Consider the following 21,062-nt stretch of genomic DNA (forward strand, 5'->3'; position numbering starts at 1 on the left):
AATGTGTCAACATTCTTTTGGCAGCTCTGCTAACATTCAGAATAGCATTCCCACCTGACGACTGTAGAAGTGTTGTCCTTCTTGAGAAGGAAAACAATGAAAGAAATGAGACCTCTGTAACAAATTTTTCCATCTGTCTGTGATTTTGTACAAAGATTAAAAACAAATCAGTTGATCCAAATAGCATACGTGGTCTAAAATGACAGATTTCAGAAAATGCACTGTCAATATATCAAAAGGGAAAGACAGGAAATGCTCTTATATTTATAAAAGTAATTTGTGAAGTGAGAATGTGCACCAATGAGTGTGGGAAGTGCTTTGTGATCAAGGCAAGTTCGTCTTGAGCAGGCTACATTATAACCCGGATTTAAGGTGAAGGAAAAGGTTTTAAAGGATATAGATAGATTCAAATACTTCTATATATATTTCATTTTTTTTAACCAATTCAATATTTTTAGAGTTGGTAAGCAAAGGATTCAAGTGTTCTTCTGTACCCTTGTTTAATGTTTTGTAGTCTTCTACTTGTGCCCTTTTTGGGAGAATAAGAGTTGTTTCCGGCCCTACAGTCTGGTGTTGGGGTTCTTATCATGAAGGGACATTAGTAGATCCTAAATCATTAAGATTGGGAACTAGTGGATCCTGGAGGATTGAGAAATAAAAGGTCAATGGGAATGGGGAAAATGTTCTGTTTTCTATGCAAACAGGCATAAGCAAGGGGAAAAAAGTGTCCCTAGCTTTCGTAAGTGCACAATAATGGGCCCCTCCTCTTTTTTTTTTTTTGAAAAACGTTTTTATTGGCATTTATATGGAAAGACATACACAGGCGGTAACGCCAGCAGCACAGAGATTTACATAGCAAGCGTGCTCAATCGTAGCCTTCTGGACCTCACAGTCTTGTGGGCACCCAGGCCACCCAGCCCTATCCTGTGTAGGGCCGCCGGTGTGTGTTCCCGGGAGCAGCCACTGTGCGTGTCCTGCCGGAGCGCGGCCTGATCTCTGCGCCGCAGGGGCGCCGCGCATTGTGTTCGGACCCTTGTGCGTAGTGTCGCGAAGGCGAGAGAAATGCAGCCAGTGGATAACTATGAACGAACTGGGGGCAAGGAACCAGGGGGTTGGGAAGGGTGCACTATGTCGGCTATCAGGAATGCTTGTAGCTATGCGCTCGAGAGCTGGACCAGCGTGAGAGAGCAAGGACAGAGGGGGGGGGGGGGAAAGCCAGGGGGGCGCAGACGCCGGGAGGGGGGAGCGCGCCGGGGGGGCCGGGGCATCAGCCGCAGCCTATGAGGGGTCCGGTGGCAGAGCATGCGGTACCTGCCTCTGCGAGGCTCCAGGCGTTTGGACTGCCCGCGCCGCTCCCCGGGAGGGCTCTGCGGTCGCTGGCGCCCCCAGGGGATCTATCGGTTGAGTACTCGCTGCAGCCGCTGTTTCCTGCGTGAAGGAGTGCAATAACATGGCCCAGGGCATGGAGATCGGGTGTTTGCGCATCCCTCGGGCCTCCTCCGTTCTAAGTGCGGTTTCCTCCGCCTTGCCCCATTTCTTGACCGCCCCCACCCATGCCGCCGCCGGGGGCCCCCCCGGCGACTTCCAGTGCATACCGATGCATCGCTTAGCAAGGAGCAACATTAAGAAAGCGAACCTCCGTTCCACTTTCTGCGACTTGTGACGGTCATGAATCCCCAGCGCACACGCCTCCCATGTGTCCAGGTCTCGGAACCCCGTGACCGCTTGTTGGGCAGTGTGAATTGTGTGCCAGTAACTGTGTAGTGTCGGACAGTCCCAGAACATGTGCTTGAACGAGGCCGCGGGCTCCAGACATCTAGGGCAGCAGAACGCCCCGTCAGGGTAATATTTCTGCAGCTTTTCAGGTGTTAGGTACGCCCGGTGCAGGACATGCAGCTGTATGTTTTTAAACCGGTAATTGTGGGACACTTTTTTGGTGTATTCGAGGGCCCTAGCCCACTCCCTGTCGTGTAGGGGCCGCTGGAAATCATCCTCCCAGTGGTCCCGGAGGGTCGCTAACGTAGGACTCCGCAGGGTTCTCACCGCTTTGTATATCCACGTGACGAGATGGCGGCCGGGACCCATCTGCAGTATCGCGTGAATGACCGGGTGTGTGGGGGGCTCCGCCTCCATCCTTCCCCACTGCCTGTGGCAGTCCGTGAGAAGCTGCCGGTGCCGGAGGAATTGTCCCCTGGGCAGCTCGAAGTCTCCCGCCAGCGCCTCGAAGGACTGCAAACTGTCACCGGAGAACAGCATTCCCACCTCCGTTATCCCATGTGCCGTCCACGCCCGCAACATTTGTTCCGTGTAGTATGCCCGGCCCCTAGGGAGCCCCACCAAGGGCAGCAGCGGGGAGTACAGGGGGGTGTCCCGGTGAAGAATTGGGCCCTCCTCTTAACTGTAAAGTCATACTTCTTAAAAAAATATATTGTTGCTGATTTTGATCATTTTAAGCAATGCCATAAGAAAAACTAACTGCATAACAGTTTCACATCAACATTCATAAATTACAAACCATTAATGGGTTATCATCATTGCAACAGTTCTGTAGCAGTAGTAGTAAGGAGTCTTTGCAGGTCAATATACAACGGTTCTTCTATACCCATCGTTGGGTCTCAGTCTCCCTCGTCCTATCTGCCTCCCTGTCCCAGAGGTCACCCGGGCCATGGTAGTTCATCCAACTACTGCACACTCGATTGAATTTGGGGAGACAGACTCTATTTTCATGTCCCCCTTTCGGCTTCCAAGTATAGGTCCATTCTCGGATGCCAGTCACACTTTGTTGGAGTCTTTTGGCAGTGCCAAATTTGTGAAAAAAGAGAGCCAGTGCCCGAAGCTTTGCTCAGAATGTGGTGGCTGGTGCAATTAAAAACCAGCAAGCTAAGGCTGCCAGTCTTTCATCCGCTACCAAACACTCCGTGCCCCTTTGCTTACTATTGCAGGTTCCAGCTTGCTCCCTTTGTGAGGGTTTTTGCCATCTTTCTCTTCCTCCGTCTTTCCGATCAGTGTGCCGTTCCCTGTCTTGAACTCTGCAAATATCTGGTGCAGGATAATAAGTGCCAGCCCCCATAAATGAGAGCCGGTCGGCAACCCCCGGCTCAAATTAACCACTATGTTGGAATCCCCACATTTTTGCAAGGTCTCTGTTGGCCACAATCAAACCCAGTCCATAGAATAGGAGATAGGTTCTTGGTAGATGGAGGTCGTTTGAAATACCAAGTACTATGCTGCTATGGATCGAAGGGATTTCCAAGTAAAGTATGCAACTCATCTCTTGTGGAATGTCTAACCAGCATTTTTGGATCACACTACAACCCCAAAGAATTGTTATGCATTGTTCATGCCACACTTCAGACACGTGGAGCTCAAAGGTCACCCCATCTTATGTAATTTATTCCTGTTGTTATAGACCCAGTGCAGAATTTTCAGCAGTGTTGATCTCAGCCTATTTTTACCACCACCCTCTCAGACTACGGGCTTCATTATGATGTCTTGACGTATGGCAGTGCCACAAGAATTCTTGCTGAGTTGCCCTACATCAAAACAAAATGGCAGGTATGCACCGCGTCCATGTGATATGGTGCATTCCTGTCCTTTTCCCCAGCGGCAGTGCACAATGGGCTGCCAAGCGCCAGCGCAGGCACACTTGCACCATGGTGTAAAGGCACCTTTGTTGCGGAGCTGATTGATTTTGTGCAGATAGGGACACCTACTGCACAAAATCAATCACAAGAGGCGATTTCCTTTTTAGGTCTTGCCTACGCATCGGGCATGCGCTGAATAGGAAAAAGACCTTTTGTAATCGATTGGCTTTTCACCCTAAAAACATGCAGCAACGCGTGCACGTTTGGCGATTCCCTTGCGGGAGCGAGCTTTGACACCATATGTTTGTAATTAACTTGCAAACATATAGTGCCCCTGCTCGCTCCCGCAAGGGAGGAAACTGGCGCAGGCCCTCTCCTCTCTCCCCTCCCCCTGCTGCCTCCTTTCAGCGCGAGGCGCGCGTGCTTGTTCTAAGAGCTCTGAGTTTATTTCTAACCTGCGTTGGACTGGAAGCAATCCCTTCCCAGGAGTAGTCAAGCATTAGGTAGCGTCTGGAGAAAGCAAATTCAGTTAGTAGAACAGGGAAGCAGCCGCGCAGATAAAAATAACAAACAATTTTTTGCCTCAAAATCTATGGGGATTTCATGTTAAGTCTATTTAGAGGGAAATGGTTATGGTTGTTTGAAACTCCATAACCCTTTGAGGCTCTGCAAGGAAATATGCGTTGTTGTTTTTAATTTACTCCACAAAACGGTTCTGCTTTTCATCTCAGTAGCTTTGTCGAGCACGAGGGTTATGCCAAGACACTATTTGGTTGACCCTTTGGAGCATGATCTCAGAGTCACTGATGACGTCTGCAGGACGGAACGCCCAGATCCATCGAGATCCATCAGCCATTGTGACTGCTGCAGCATGACGCACCTTATCCATGGCAACCACCTGGCACCAAACTTCATACTCTCTGCAATGATGCGGTCATGTCTACAGCTGTGCGCAGCTGTGGAACACACGGACCCTAAAAGACTCAAGAACTCCACAGGATCCACCCTTAGGGAAAAAGGGTTTCCTACCCAAGGTGAGTAGGCAAGCACTGCCTAGTAAATGGAGACACCCGATTGATTTATTTGGCATAAGCATCGACTGCTATAACAGTTTGTCTCTCCTTTGCATTGTGTCTTGCTTAGAGCAAAGTCACCTTACCTGTCACACTATTTAAATGCCATTTTGTAAAACAGGATGGGCACTCTTACCGACTTAGTTATACACGTCACTATGAACACCTAAGCATCTTTAATACCAGAACTCCCAGAGAGAGGGACAGTTCTACACATGGGCATTCCCTCTTTTGTTATTCCAGTCCTCGGTAGCGACCAACACCAACCCTTGGCCACAATATCTAATGTTGATGTGACGTCAGCTAATGACACCAGCTCCCATTTTATTATCTCGCTACTGCGTAATTCTGTAGTAGCGGAGCTCGTGCTGTAGTAACTGAGCTCATGATATTAGGTGAAATACGAGAACTCTTCTTGTATTACAAACCATGAGTGTCCTCGTGTTAAAAACGTATCATTTCAGGGGAGAGGACATGGCTTAACGGCAAAAGCGGTCGACCAGGAAGCTGGGGGACCTGGTTCGTGTCTCGACGACACTCCGCATCCTGTGATTCTGGGCAAATCATTTAATCTCCCTGTGCCTAACAAAATGTGTTCATTTGTATCGAAACTGGTGCTCATGTAAAGCACTCTGATACCAATATCTTCGGGTCGAGTTCGCGCTACATAACAGCCCCCCCCCCCCCAAAAAAAAAAGAAATGCTATTGGTTATGAAGTATACCGTAATTACGTTGGGGATAGTTCCAATGCTTAATTTGAGCAGGCGCTGTCACTTAATTCTAAAAACCGGCACTTATGGCCCTGCCACATGCTGGTGCTGTTTGAATCATTTTGAGGCGACACAACATGAGAGTGTCTAAAAATTCAAAATCCGTAAAAAAATAATGATACCTACCGCCCAGGCTACCCTTGTAGCTTCGAGTGGCCTGAAGTAGTCCGCATCGTCACACTTCTATGTGTGATGGCTAGTAGTTGTATTGATACTGGCATTGGTAGCACTGGCAGGGGCAGGCAGTGGCATCAGCTAGACTGGCCTCCTGATCAGGGCCCTGGCACTTACCGTTTTTTACATTTTTATTTTTTGTTTACAAATTAAGCACCGGATAATAGCAACTGATCCAAATGCAGTATTTGAAAATTGATATAGGTTCTGGTACTATGAACGCAAGCGCTGCTTGCCATGGATGTACAGAACTGATAGACAAACGAGTATGATCCACTAACTTGAATAATTATAATTCCTTCATCATATCGCCCCAATAATGATTAATAGATTGGTTAGTTGGAAGACTGTATTTCGCCAACAAGTAGCTTCAGAATATTAGATTAAGAGAGTTTTTCAGTTCTATTTTATATAATGACTGCACAATATATATTTTTCTTAAGTTCCTTTAGCGGCCAGGAGCCACGTCATCTTTGTCTCCAGACTTGTGTTCGCTTTTACATTTGTGCAGTAACTTGATGTATATACACCGGCTTTTAATAAAAAGGAAATCTGATCTAAAGGTCGTGTGGGATATATACACATCATCACCAGAAATTGCAATCAAAGGTTCACCCAGACAGGCGTTTTCTGAAATATCAAAGGACATGCACAAGGAAAGCAAATGTTACAAAGAAGAAACGGGGAGGATGATGCTGAATAAACAGTCTTCGCCAGATCAATCTGGAGAATAAGAACCCTCCTCTGAACACATCAACAAGTGAAACTGGCGAATACAATCGAGAATCCAAGAATATGCCTAAACTCCTGCATTACAACCATCTGTAATTAAGCTCTTCCATAACTGCATTCTTCCATCTTCAGACCCCAAGAAACCACAGACATCAGCATGGCCTGCCCTACTCAAATGCTTCTACGAAGGGAATTGCCCCAGAGCACATGCGTGATGAGAACCCAGGAGAAGATACACCTCAGTGTAATGCACATTCTCCTACAAGACCAGCAGAAAAAAAGATTCATGCAAAGGGCAACCCTTCGTGATTACAATAAGAGGGAATGTCCTTGACAGACAAGACTCTGCAAATACATCATCAACAATCTGTTACACCTGGATACGCCACACATGACCCCATAAAAAAGGAATGCACCATTGTTAGACCTGGCACCTTAGCGTGAGTCTCCCTTCCACTTTTTGTCGCTGTGCCTCATGTGTTTTTCTGGTGTTAGCTGCTCAGAGCACTGTGCCACTGCCAACCAGTGCCACAGCGCAAGTGCTCCCAATTTAAAATGTATATGTTGGTTGGATTCCATGATTGGCTTATTTGGTTTACTGTCAGACCCCAGTAAAGTGCACCAGGAGTGCCAGGGCTTGTAAATACAAATGCTGCTGGTGGGCTTGCAGCACTGGTTGTGCCACCCACAGAAGCGGCCTGGTAAAATGTATCTAAAGTCTGCCATTGCAGAACCTGCGTGCAGTCTCGTACTGTCATGCTGACTGGGCAAGTGCACACACTTGCCAGTCCCTAAACCTTCCCTTAACTTCATATTAGTCCCCCCCTATGGTAGGCCCAAGGGCAGGGTGCATTGTAAGCATATGGTAGGACAAGCCCTGATGTGTGTGGCATCTCCTAATAGTGAATAACAGCCATTTTCGTTTTTCACTATTGTAAGACTACCTGTTCTCCATAGACCAGAATGGGCTGCTAGAATTGTCACATTCTATGATCCTAACAGACCCAGGGAACATGGTAGAAATTTGAGTTTAGTATGCCTGAACTCAGAATAATAAAATACATCTTTTTGTAAAGTTTATTTTAATATTTTGTGTTTCCAATACCACTTTTAGAAAGTTGGTATATGCTTGCCTGACCATTTCAGCCCGCCTCTGCTATGATGCGTATCTGCCTGTCTGGTTGTGTGAGTGACAGGGCTGGGGAAACCCAGAGGGGCAGGGCTAGGTAGCCTGGTGGTGAATAGGAAGATTGGCAGTCAGATGGGTGGGAGGAGTACACCTGGGCTCTGAATAGGGTTGTGCTCTGCTACCACAATGCTGGCTTCACCTCCTGCGGAGCGGCTGAAATCTCTGCCCTGCACCCTGAATAGAAAGGCAGAGTCATGTCAACAGAGTGCTCAAGAACTGGTTTGGACTGGGCAAAGGCCCCTCTACCCCAGAGGAACAAAGGAATTAGAGGTATAAGTATTGGGACCCTGCTCCCAAGAAATTAGATCCTGCTGAAACAAGAAGAACCTCTGCCAGAGGAGAAGGAACTGGGAAAGCTGTAGGAGGAGTACTGTCCCTGACCTGGGGATTGGCCTGCAGTGGTTGCCTTGCTGCTGAAGGAGAGGAGAAAGACTACTAAAGACTTTGCTTCAACTTGTGCTTTAAAAAGATCTCCAAGGGCTTGAACTGAGCTTGCCCCCTGAATGAAGTCCCAGGACCAGTGGACTTCACCCCCAGCTCCCCAGAGTCTTTTGGAAGTGCCTGCTGCTGTTGTTGGGCCTTCTGAGGGACTGCGTGTCGCAAGGAGCTGGAAGCGCGACGCAAGGAAGAGAAGCGTGCCGCCGTCGGAGCCGCTGTCGTCGTATCTCGCAAAGGGTGTCGCCGCTGCCGCATCACATCGAGCGGAAGCATCTCGCATCATTCTGGAAGTGTCTAGCAATGCCGAAGAAGCGTGTCGCCATCGCAGCCATCGTAGCTGTCGCATAGCACCGCATCGAGAGAAGAGTCTCGCATCGAGGAGGAAGCGTGTCGCCATCGCAGCCATCGTAGTTGTCTCATTGCACCGCAACCAGAAAAGCGCCTCGCATCCACGGAGAAGCGTGCCGCCGTCGGAGCTGCTGTTGTCGCATCTCGCAAAGGGTGTCGCCGCTGCCGCATCGCATCGAGCGGAAGCGTTTCGCATCATTCTGGAAGTGTCTCGCAACGCCGAAGAAGCGTGTCGCCATCGCAGCCATCGTAGCTGTCGCATAGCACCGCATCGAGAGAAGAGTCTCGCATCGAGGAGGAAGCGTGTCGCAGCCATCGTAGTTGTCGCATTGCACCGCAACCAGAAAAGCGCCTCGCATCCACGGAGAAGCGTGCCGCCGTCGGAGCTGCTGTCGTCGCATCTCGCAAAGGGTGTCGCCGCTGCCGCATCGCATCGAGCAGAAGCGTCTCGCATCATTCTGCCTATGAATTTCGTTGACTTTTGCCAAGCATTCACGGACAGTCGAGTCACACTTTTATTCTTCACTCTCCCTTGTCTCCAACCCAGTCACAAACAGGTGAAACTCAATGCCTAAAAGTCTGTCGGAAACACATCTCAATGGGTTCTTAATACACCCACTTTTCATTACAAATGAGTTGTGACATTGCCATGCCTTCTTTTACAAGGTTAGGTGGCACGATGCATTCTAATGAAATAAAAGCATGATCGAGGTTTCAGGAAAAAAGATGTTCTCAATGAAACAGAGGGGTTTGCGGAGTGTGATGGTGCAACGGTATATTCGAAGGAGTACAATTATCTGCCAATATAAGTTCAAAGGCTATTTATTGCAAGTCACTCTAGAGTTCCATGAGCTTATTAAGGGATTCGCCCTTTGTTTCGAGCTTCTGTATGGTCACAGAACGCCTCGAATACTTCCAATGTTTTAATAATGTAAAGTAAATTATTCTTAATCTAGATTCTACTACAAAATATGTTGGAGACAGTAATTTTCCAATAAATGGATGATGCTTCATTTTCTTATACAGGGCACATTGTAGCATCAGAACACATCTGTGTTACAAAAATCGGTCAAGTATGCAGTATGTCACCAGGCCCCACCCCGTGAAATCGCCCGTCTACACACCCCCATACGCATCCTGACCTCGGGCGTGGGGCGGGGGATTATTAAAGAGTTTCCGGCAGCCGTGGTCCGTGCAGGTAAAATTGGTGGGCCGGGTGGGGGGGATTTCGAGGGACGTTGCAGAGTGAAAATTAAATAAATAATTACTTTCCCCTTGGCATTGTCTCTCGAAATCCACCCCATGCGGCTACACCCCGCCGCCCCGCTGTTACCTGCATGGACCGCGGCTGGACTTTCCAGCACCGTGCTGGTGAAAAGCCCGCCACCTGAGCTCTGTTTTTTTCCTGTCGGCCTGCAGTGGCCCTGCCAATTAAGAACACTACAAAGTAGTCACCAGTACTAACTTATTACACACGACTAACAATCACATTGCCTCAGACTATTCACCCTTGCTCGTTACATTTCGAGGCTCCTCTTTACACCACTAGGAAACCCCATCAACGTCTTGCGGCAGGAGCCTCACTCTCAGGCAGACTGCATAGACATATACCCCCCAGTTCAATGCTTAATTTGTGCAGGTGTTTTGAGGCAGTGGGCCCCAGCACACAATTTTTCGGGACTGAGACTTATTTTTCAATATCGGACTTTGATTCAGAGCAAGGGACAACAAAGGCAGAAAAGAGCGATAGAATGAAGGGAAAAGGGATAGGTAGGAAAACAGTGACAAAGGAAAAAGGGAGGGATGAAAAAGGACCTGAAAGATTGTAAAAAGCGACAAAAAGTCTAGGGGCATATTATCAAACCCATTATCGGCGCTTTAGCGGCCGTTTTCAGCCGAAATGCGGAAATAATTTTATCGCAGCATTATCAAGGACACGCTAACAGGCTTTAGCAGAAGCCCGCACTTTGGTCAGCCTTTGTCTCATCAACCTCTCCTTCGAGACCGCCACCTTCCCTGAGAACTGGAAGCATGCAGAGATCAACGCCCTACTGAAGAAACCCAAGGCCGATCCGAGCGACCTCAAGAACGTCCGGCCCATCTCCCTGCTTCCGTTCCCATCAAAGGTCATCGAGAAGATAGTAAACACCCAGCTCACCTGTCACCTCGAAGACAACAACATCCTAGACCGGCCCAATCAGGATCCCGCAGCAACCACAGCACCGAGACCGCCCTCATCGCCGCCACAGACGACATCAGGATCCTTCTAGACAATGGCAAGACGGCGGCCCTCATCCTCCTGGATCTCTCCGCCACCTTCGACACCGTCTGCCACCGCACACTACGCTCGCGCCTCCACAACGCAGGGATCCGAGACAAGGCCCTGGACTGGACCACCTCCTTCCTCTCCGGCAGAACTCAGAGAGTCCGCCTTCCCCCGTACCGATCGGATGCCTCCAAGATCATCTGCGGCGTCCCTCAGGGATCTTCCCTCAGCCCGACGCTGTTCAACGTCTACATGGCTCCACTGGCACGCATCGCCCGACAACACAACCTCAACATAATCTCTTACGCCGACGACACTCAGCTGATCCTCTCCCTCACCAAGGACCCCCTCACCGCCAAATCCAACCTCCACCTGGGAATGAAGGCCGTCGCAGACTAGATGGAGGACAGCTGCCTCAAGCTGAACACAGACAAGACGGAAATCCTCATCCTTGGGTCCAACCCCTCCGCCTGGGATGACTCCTGGTGGCCCACGTCACTGGGGTCCCCCCCGGCACCCACCGACTACGCACGCAACCTGGGAGTCATCCTCGACTCGAAATTCACCATGGCCAAACAAGTCAACGCAGTCTCCTCCACCTGCTTCAACACCCTCCGCATGCTTCGCAAGATCTACAGATGGATCCCGACAAACACGAGGAAGACTGTCACCCAGGCCCTAGTCAGCAGCAGACTCGACTACGGAAACGCCCTCTACGCCGGGCCTCGGCCAAGCTTATCAACAGACTACAGAGAATCCAGAACGCCTCTGCACGTCTGATCCTCAACGTCCCGTGCTGCAACCACATCACCCCCCCACCTGAGGAACCTGCACTGGCTCCCAGTCGACAAAAGAATCTCCTTCAAGCTCCTGATCCACGCACACAAAGCTCTCCACAACACCGGCCCAGCCTATCTCAACAGTCGGCTCTCCTTCTACGTACCCAACAGGAAGCTCCGCTCCGCTGACCACGCCCTGGCCACGGTACCACGCATCCGGAGACAGATCCTTCTCCCATCGAGCCGCTAGAACCTGGAACACCCTCCCCCTCTACCTGCGACAAACCGAAGACTTGCTGACCTTCAGGAGACAACTCAAGACCTGGCTCTTCGACCAATAACAGCAGCATCTCAGACTTACCTGCTCGTGGTGAGTCACTTGGACCTTGCTGGTCCCTACACTTCATTATTTAGTCGACTACGTTGTTTGCCGCTGCCAAGCCTTGTTGGTGCGCCTGCCGGACACTGACCCCTTGGCCCTCAACATCCGATGTGGGACAGCTCATGAACGGTTCCTGGTTTTCTACAGCATCGACTGGTCCACACAGCTGCAACTTCAATGGCACCGGCAATCTCTCCTGCATCTCCAACATCAGTGGGCATTCGTCTTCTGTGCCTCCTGGTTACATTCTTCAGCCCATGGGAGACCCCTGGTGTACCTATGCCCTGGGTACCTTAGTACCATGTATTAGGGACTTATCAGGGGACACCAGTATTCAATCTGGAGTGTACCTAAGTACTCACCATGTCCAATTTAGAGATGAAGCACAGAGACTGGGGTCCTGGTTACCATATCCCAATCAGACTAGTCAGAAACCAACTGTCCCCTGTTCACCTGGTGACCCAGACTTTCTATTGTCATCCATTATTGAGCTTAAAGTAGAATGTTGTTCAAATAAACGATTGACAAGAACGTCTCACACTAATACCCAACACCAGGCCTCAATATCTTCGTAAAACACTGCAGTGCTTATGACAAACCATCATGTAAATATGTGTACTGCCAGCATCTGCTGTTCCAACAAATCCTCAGATAAACGTGCGGCACCCAATGTATTGGGAAGGTGTAGTAAGCATCCTTTACATCCACTCTTACCATCCAATCTTGAGCTCTGAGACTATCCATTTCCAAATGGATTCCCACCATTCTGAAGTATGCATAATCTAACCACAGATTCACCTTCCAGATTTATTCGCTGCAAATATTTCTTAATTTTTAGTAAAAACAAATTGCTTATTGAATCTAAATCCTCCATAGAAACCTCTTTTATATCTTCAATTTTTATCATCTCCTGGCTTTCTTTCCCAACAAGTTTTTCTTTTTCCTTTCAAAAAGGTTTCTCTCAGAAATGAAAAACTCTCCTGGCTCAACCATAAGCTAAATCCATCACCTCTGCTCCAATGTTATTTCCCTGCAATCCTGGGCAAACAGCATCAAACAACCTCTCATCCTGCCAAGGTTGATAAGGGTAGCAGGACTCGCCTGTGTAGTTTCCAAAACCTTAAACGCTCCTCCAATTGTTTGTGACTCTACCACTTCCTCCTTTACCTCTGTAGACAAAAGGTAGTGGCAGCCTGGAAACCAGCAAACATTCATATTCCTCTATAAAACGGTGTCTTTTGCTGGTGGAACCCAAGAGATCCAATTTTCCTTGACCGGAAAACTGACCTCTCCATCTCCAAGCTCTGTCAAAAACATCACTGCCAAACAGCCTTTTCATTTAACTCTTTACTTTATCTAAGTTGGTCTCCCTTCACCTTGGACTTTTAACATGTCTTATCTGACACCGGTAACAACTGGCTCCAACCTGGCACCATTATCAATAGGCTGCTTTGCTACTTTTTATTTTTTGCAGAGTTTTATATAGCGCGAACTTGACCCAAATCCAATCAGGTATCAGAGCGCTTTACATAGCACCAGTTACGTTACATGAGGACACACATTCATTTTTTTTGGGTTTTTTTGTTAGGCACAGGGAGATTAAGTGATTTGCCCAGAATCACAGAATGTTTAGCGTCATTACCGAGACTCGAACCCAGTTCCCCAGGTCCGAGGTCGAGCGCCCTAGCTGTTAGGCCAACTCCTCTCCCCAAAGAGCAAGAACAAAGAACAAGACCCTGCTACACCACAGATAGCAAGCCACTTTGCATCATGAATAAAAATCCTCTCTCTTACCAAGTGACTGATTCATTACACACTGAAAACACTCATTTGAAATTGAAATCACCCTTTCAAACTCCATCTGATCATAATAAAACATTCAACGGCAGAGATGATAAAGCAACACATCTTTTGAAGCAGCATTAAAAGAGGCTGCCTTCCACTCTGGATGGATGTTAATGAAATATTAATTCTGTTTGCTTTGGTAATCAAACATTTTATACTGTTTGTGAACAAGAATTGTCAATTCTATTAAGGACACAGAGGCGAAGATTATGCATTCTACTCTTTGCTTCAATTTAACACCAGTCATGCAAACAAAAAATCAGTAACCATAGAGTTGTAGTGGAAAAAACTACAACTCTGAGAACACCTACATGAAACACAGATTTTACAGTAAAATGGCCAATAATCTTTAAGCACTCATGAAGTACTATAAACAGGATATTAACTCCACCTCTTCTGCTGTGAGGAATTCCTTTTGGGGTAGTGAAAGCCATGGTTTCTTTCTTGCCTCTGAGTTGAAACTGAAATAAAGAAACTAAGGGCCTCATGTAGGTAGCTAAATACCGGTCGGTAACGGCCGAAATTCGGTAAATATCCCGTTACCGACCGGTATTTAGCTATTTGAGATGTAGGAGGCATATGTCAGGATTCGGTATTTACCGAATCGGTAGAAATACCAATGCGGTAAATACCGAATCCTGAATCCATATGTAGGGAGCACTCTAAGGAGTGATGTTTAGGAATAAGAATTCGGTATTTACCACCAAATATAGGTTGGTGGAAAATACCGAATACATAGCAAAACGTGATATTAAGCAGATGTGCATGTGCCATGTGGCAGACATATATGTGCGCCACATGTGCACACATGCAAGATTCACGGGTGCAACAGGGTGTCAATGTGACACCCTGCCACCCTTGTATATGCTCCCCCATTACCGAATCGGTATTTACTGATTCGGTAATGAGGCATACCTTCCCATTGATTCAATCAATGGGAAGGTATGCCTCATTACCGAATCGGTAAATACCAATTCTAAATTACCGATTTTTTCCGAATCGGTAAATTTTACCGAATTATTACCTACATCGCATTTACCGATTCATAAATACCGAATCGGTAAAATTCGGTATTTATGAGTCGGTAAATGTGATGCTACCTACATATGGCCCTTAATGTCTGTAATAAAATAAATGCAATTGACATATGAGTGGTAGCATTGAGGAATTCATCATCACCATAAATAACACATTAACTGTTCTGTTATGCAGTTGTCGGTGGGATAATCTTTGCCTCTGTGTCCTTAATATCACTGAAAATTCTTGTTGATGAATGCTGTAAAATGTGTAATTCTATGTCAGGACCGGAGGCTTCAAATAAAGCAAGGTTAAAGCCTATCAACCACCACAGAGAAAGGATTACCTACTGCCTACGGTAGACATCTTTAAACATGGAATGCAACGACCAGTCTGCCATGCAAATATTTTCCTCAAGACCTGCTCATACAGCAAAAGACTTTAAAGTCATGGCTTCTCTGACCAAACAAGCTCCAAAAATGGAGATGTCAATCCCTGATTCTAAAATTAACAATTTGACCCAATGCACCAAAGTAGGACAAGACACTGGAGAGTGAAAATTATTAATGGACTGGAAGGGGAGTTGAGAAGAGGGGCAGTAACCTTTTCACGTTCTCCTAAACAGTGAACTATGCAGAACTTTCGGTCTCATGGAAGTGCTGGAAAGACCATCTGTTTGCTCGGTGATTTTGTATGTTTCCATATCAGGAAGGTAACACATTTGGGGTGAAAGATTGACCTGCTTTGTCAATACTTCTAACATCTGCGACCAGTTTGCAAGAGACTAGACACAGCAAGAGCGTCAACTTTGCAGAGAGCTGTTTTCTGGATAGAAGGGAATTATTGGGACAGGATTGAAGTAACCTAAGGACCAAGTAAACATCTCAAAGGGAAAAATATTTACGTTGAGGTGGAGAGGAAAACTAAACCCCCGAGAAGCTTAGGAAGATGACCAGCTGAAATGTCTGATCTGTAGGAATTGATGGTTCTATAAGGAATACCATCCAATGCCAGGGAGGCCAAAATAATACTGATTTGTAGCCTATCTGCTGCCACGGGATCCAAACTCTGTTCCAAGCACCAGCTAGACCCCTTTCTCCATTATGTGTGGAATCTGCCAAGGCTTTGTCAATGAGGTCGAGAGCTTGTTCTGAAAGTCACACTTGCCAGCATCTCCAGAAAGTCTCCATGCTATTAGTTTCAATTGCTGTGTCCTGACCAAGGGATGCTGATTCCGTAAAGGGTCCAGTAGGATAGTAGGTAACCCAGGAAGGAACAGAGGACAGAAAGTTCCAGTAATGTTGGAAGCCAACTCCGTATCCTCCAAACGGGTGAGATCCAGATCAATGTCACTGATTGTGGTCAGATCTGCCGGGCTACTTTCAGTGGCATAGAAAATGGGGAAAGTCATAGTTCAGTCCAGGCCACTTCCACAAGAATGCATCTGTCGCTAGAGCTACAGGGTCCAGCCTCCTACTGAAGAAGGATGGTCATTGGAATGTTAGGCAAGAAGCAAACAGGTCCATCCAGAAAGGACCCCATTTCTCTATAATCCTGCTAAACAGAGTTTAATCCAGTTGCCACGTGCTGGCATCCCCGAAATGCTGGGAATTCCAATTGTACACTGGATTCTGAGTGCCAGAAAGATGAAGTGCTATGATAGGAATCTGATGCAGGAGGCAAAAGTCGCAGAAATCTTTTGTAATCTCTGCTAAAAGAGATAGGATTGTGTGCCTCCTAAGCAATTGACATATTGGACTGCTGGGTCGCTGCCCATTTTCAGTAGGACACAACAATGAGCTTGTCGGGAAGAAAAGGAACAAACTGCAATGGATGCTGCTGGCAACTGCAGACAGTTTATGTGTAATGGGAGTTCTGATCTGGACTGTCATGCTCCTGTTGTTATCATGACACAGCGAGAACCCCAACCCCAATGGCTGGCATAAGATTCCACCACTATGCCTGAAATTAGACCAAAAATGGTGTCAGAACCGATTCCTCAGGAGCAGTACCCTCAAGAAGCCCACCTCCAGGCAGCCTTGACTCTGTTTTCAGAATTCACCAGAGTATCAAGATGGCCAGATGGGGGGAAGGGAATTAGGGAGGGTACTGCTGCGAGGGAGATCTGGAACGGAGGAAAAATATCGTTGAGGAATGTCTTCAATTTCAAGTTAAATTCACTAACATAAAACTTACAATAGTCTATAAATAATTATTACCTGCAAAGAAAAAGAATCAAACAAAAATGTGCTGCAGTTGCAATTGCTTATTCAATACTTGTAGGCTTCTAGCTTCCAAAGGTAGATTGCAGTTCTCAAAGTTACATGTAGAGTTGTTTATTGGGTTAATTATAGCATCTCTAGAATCTTCATGGGGTTTCATTCAGAAGAAAGTCTTTAAAGTGAATAAACTCAGGAATTTAAGCTTGTCTTTGAACCTTTTGGGCCATATGTAGGTAGCCTCACATTTACCGATTCATAAATACCGAATTTTACCGATTCGGTATTTATGAATCGGTAAATGTGATGTAGGTAATGATTCGGTAAAGATTACCGAATCGGAAAAATTCGGTAATTATGAATCGGTATTTACCGATTCGGTAATGAGGCATACCTTCCCATTGATTCCTATGGGCCTGGATGCCTCATTACCGATTCGGTAAATACCGATTCGGTAATGGGGGGAGCATATACAAGGGTGGCAGGGTGTCACATTGACACCCTGTTGCACCCCTGAATCTTGCATGTGTGCACATGTGGCGCACATACATGCCCTAAGGGCATGTATGTCTCCCACATGGCACTCTTAAATCAGCAAAATATTGCTTTTTGCAAGGTATTCGTTATTTATCACCAACCTGTATTTGGTGGTAAATAACGAATTTCTAATACTAATTTTCACTCTTTAGAGTGCTCCCTACATCTGATTTCTGGATTCGGTATTTACCGAATCGGTATTTTACCGATTTCTTAATTTCCGAATCGGTAAATACTGAATCCAGAAATCAGCCCCCTACATAGCAAATGCCTAAATACCGGTCGGTAACGGGATATTTACCGAATTTCGGCCGTTACCGACCGGTATTTGGCTTCCTACATGAGGCCCTTTGTCTTTTAAAGTTCTCAAAACACTGAAATATTCTGATATTCAGGCACAAGAAAAACGAAAGAATGTTCAAGAATAAAGTATTCTTTAAAAAGGAAGTTCGTCCTAATTGACAAAGAGGTTCATCTCAATTTTACAGGCTGCAAGTAATAACATGTGTAGATTAAATCCTTAAAATATTGTTCCTCTAAGCGTTTATATTCCTTAAAGTTCAAAATAATGATTCAATAAAGCACATAATCAGTAAAAACCAAATATTCAACTCTTTCTTCTGCTGTTATGTCAAGAAAAAACGATGTGTGTTTTATATCCTTTTACTTCTGAGAAGAGCCAAAGAGGTTATCTGGAAATGCTGTCATTAATCAAGGAAACGACGTTCCTTACCTGGAGATGACAGCCTCACAAACAGCTGAGCAGATGTATCTTACCGGGAAAGGAAAGTCTTTTAACAATGAGAGGCAGGGTACACGCAAGCAGGAAAGCATCCCTGGGAAGAATCCATAACCTGCAGGGCATGTCTGGGTGCGGTCGTCTTAAATACAGTACGGCGGCCGCTGAGGGAAATAATAGTGTGAAAGGCAAGCTCTTGGGACCGATGGAGCGTAATTAACATATTAACATCGGAGCACAAAGCTTTTGGCACATGAAAAATGATGCTGCAAGGTTCTCAGTTCAGGAAATAATAGTACAAGGAAAATAATATATATAAGAAGGGTTTTTCAGTAATGTTCTATTTCAGTTTAGTTTGTGACTTGATTCTTGTATCAATAGTGAGCACAATAGTGACATGCAATAGAAGCTAAGCAAAACAGTGTCATTAAATAGGGGCACTTTTAGAATAGTCATGGAACCATAACAGTAGTAACTGAAATACCTGAGCACCCAATCTCAGAAATAAGTTACCAAGTCTTAGAGGGACGTGACAAATGGCCTCCCCATACCAGGCGTCCATGTGGTCGAGCCACCGCTGCAGTTTGTGACACACTTTCTGCATGAAAGCAACTTGATCCGCATAAGACAATCCTTTTAGCAAGTGGGCAATCTTCACGCATTGCAGAGCCTGATAGTGAAGCGGGATATTCACCTGGATGGACAATGTTAGAAGGCCGCCAATCTCGCTCATCAACAAAGAGTGATTGTCTTCTTTGCCAGAGCCTTGTGGAATTCTCCCTTTATTGCTCTGATTTTTTGTGGAAGAGCTAAGGTGGCTGAGACCAAATCGATTAAAAATCCAGGAAAGGTAATTTGTTGTGCAGGAAAAAGGACGGATTCGTGGTAGTTGATGCCAAACCCTTGTGATTCCAACAGGGAGATTGTGAGGTTCAGCCGAGTCTTGAGCAGAGATAAATTATGAGACATCAAGAGGAAGTCGTCTAGATAGACGATCAAATGGATACCTCTGGCTCTCAAGAGTTCTATCACCGGTTTGAGAAGTTTGGCAAAGCACCAAGGGGCTGAGGACAGTCCAAAGGGCATTCCCAAAAACTCGTAAGTAAGATGTTGCGACTGAGTTTGCAAGAAGTTACAATGTGGAGGTAAGATTGGCATTGTCAATAGGCCCCCTTCAGATCCAAACGAACCATGTAGTCACCCTATCTTAGAAAATCTTGTAACAAATGGATCCCCTCCATTTTGAAATTATGCTAAAGGATCCTGGTATTGAGCTCTTTATGACTGATTACCATATGGGAGCCACTACCTTTTTTGTCCATGAGAAAAATGTTGCTTATGAATCCTGAGGGCTGAGCTTTGCATCGGGCTATGGCCAGTTTCTGTAGAAGAGAGGATAACTCCTGTTCTATGAAGTATATTTAGTGAGACTGAAAGTGAAGTAGGTGAGAAATAGAGGTTTGAACTCGAGTTGCACAAATTTCCAGTTGAAATCCTCGAACCGTTTGAAAAAACCCATGCATCTTGGCTTATGGTGCTCCAATTGTGAAGAAAATAGCAGACCCTGCCCTGTCTCTATGTGGGAAGAAGGGGAGAGAATCACCTTAGAAAGAGGCATTAGCGGTTGCTCCGAAAGGATTTTTGCGGTTGAACCGACCTCTGGAGCATCTTGCTTGAGAAGGGAAGAAAGGTGTTTTGCTTTGAATACCATCTGGAGAATCGTCTTCTGGGCTGACAACAAAAGGAGAAGGCTTGATATTGGAAATAGCTGGTGGAGCAGCCCCGGTTTTGACTGGCCTCGGAAAAAAAGGTAGGATTGAAATTCCTTTTTTAAGGCTGTTTGGGCCTTGTCCAATAGGGTGAAGGAATTTACAAACTTCTCCACCTCCTTCAAAAACGTGTCCCCAAACAGTAGTGTGAAGGACGGGCCTCATTAGTAGCCAATTCACACAGTTTGAGATCTATTCTGAGAAGAATAGAATACTGGCGCTCAGAGGACAGCACGCAATTAGAATTTCCCAACAAGCAGGTGGCCCGTTGGGCCCAGCCAGCTAGAATGCCAGGCTCAATGATGGAGTCATGATCTTGGCCATCAAAGCCGGGTATGCCCAGACGTGGGTCCCGTGCTCTCCATGCCACTGGAATCAAGCTATCCTGGCTGAGGAGGGGTGAAACCCCGAAACCGGTCCTAGGATGCTTGTTTCCAGTCCAGGGAGGACCTGGCTTGGCAGTTCCGGCTGGACTGTTCCCATGAGGCACAGGGTCAAGACTGATTTGCATATGGCTGGGTTCAAACTGGAATGGCATGGTGAGAAATAAACGATGGATTTAGGCCCAGATCTCTGTACTGGGGAGAATGCATGACATTGTTCTGCATTCTATCCATCAACTGTTGTTTTTGTATTTGTCACCCCCGAGTGTGACGGGTATGCCCAGACGTGGGTCTCGTGCTCTCCATGCCACTGGAATTAAGCTATCCTGGCTAAACAGGGGTGAAACCCCGAAACCGGTCCTAGGATGCTTGTTTCCAGTTCCAGGGAGGACCTGGCTTGGCAGTTTGGGCTGGACTGTTCCCATGAGGCACAGGGTCAAGACTGATTTGCATATGGCTGGGTTCGAACTGGAATGGTATGGTGAGCAAAAAAACGTTGGATTTAGGTCCAGATCTCTGTACTGGGGTGAATGTATGACATTGTTCTGCATTCTGTCCATCAACTGTTGTTTTGGCACTCAGAGGACAGCACACAATTAGCATTTCCCAACAAACGGGTGGCCCGTTGGGCCCAGCCAGCTAAAATGCCAGGCTCAATGATGGAGTCATGATCTTGGCCATGAAAGCCATATTTAAAATCTTTGATAAAGGGCCAGAAATATCTGAAAATATTGTCCTGGCAAGCTTTCCAGGATGTATCTATACTTTCTTGGGATCCTTTATAAATGTCTCCAGGAAAGTAGACAATTTTGGATCC

The 21,062-nt window shown here is 46.5% G+C and overlaps 1 protein-coding gene across 2 annotated transcripts in view; it reads left to right on the forward strand.

Moving 5' to 3' along the window:
- LOC146833669 (flavin-containing monooxygenase 5-like) overlaps window positions 1–21,062 on the forward strand; it is a 405,379-nt gene that overhangs the window by 107,979 nt on the left and 276,338 nt on the right. The window lies entirely within an intron of this gene.

Source organism: Triturus cristatus, chromosome 4_2 (genome assembly GCF_964204655.1).
Source record: "Triturus cristatus chromosome 4_2, aTriCri1.1, whole genome shotgun sequence".
NCBI classification, from domain to species: Eukaryota; Metazoa; Chordata; class Amphibia; order Caudata; family Salamandridae; genus Triturus; species Triturus cristatus.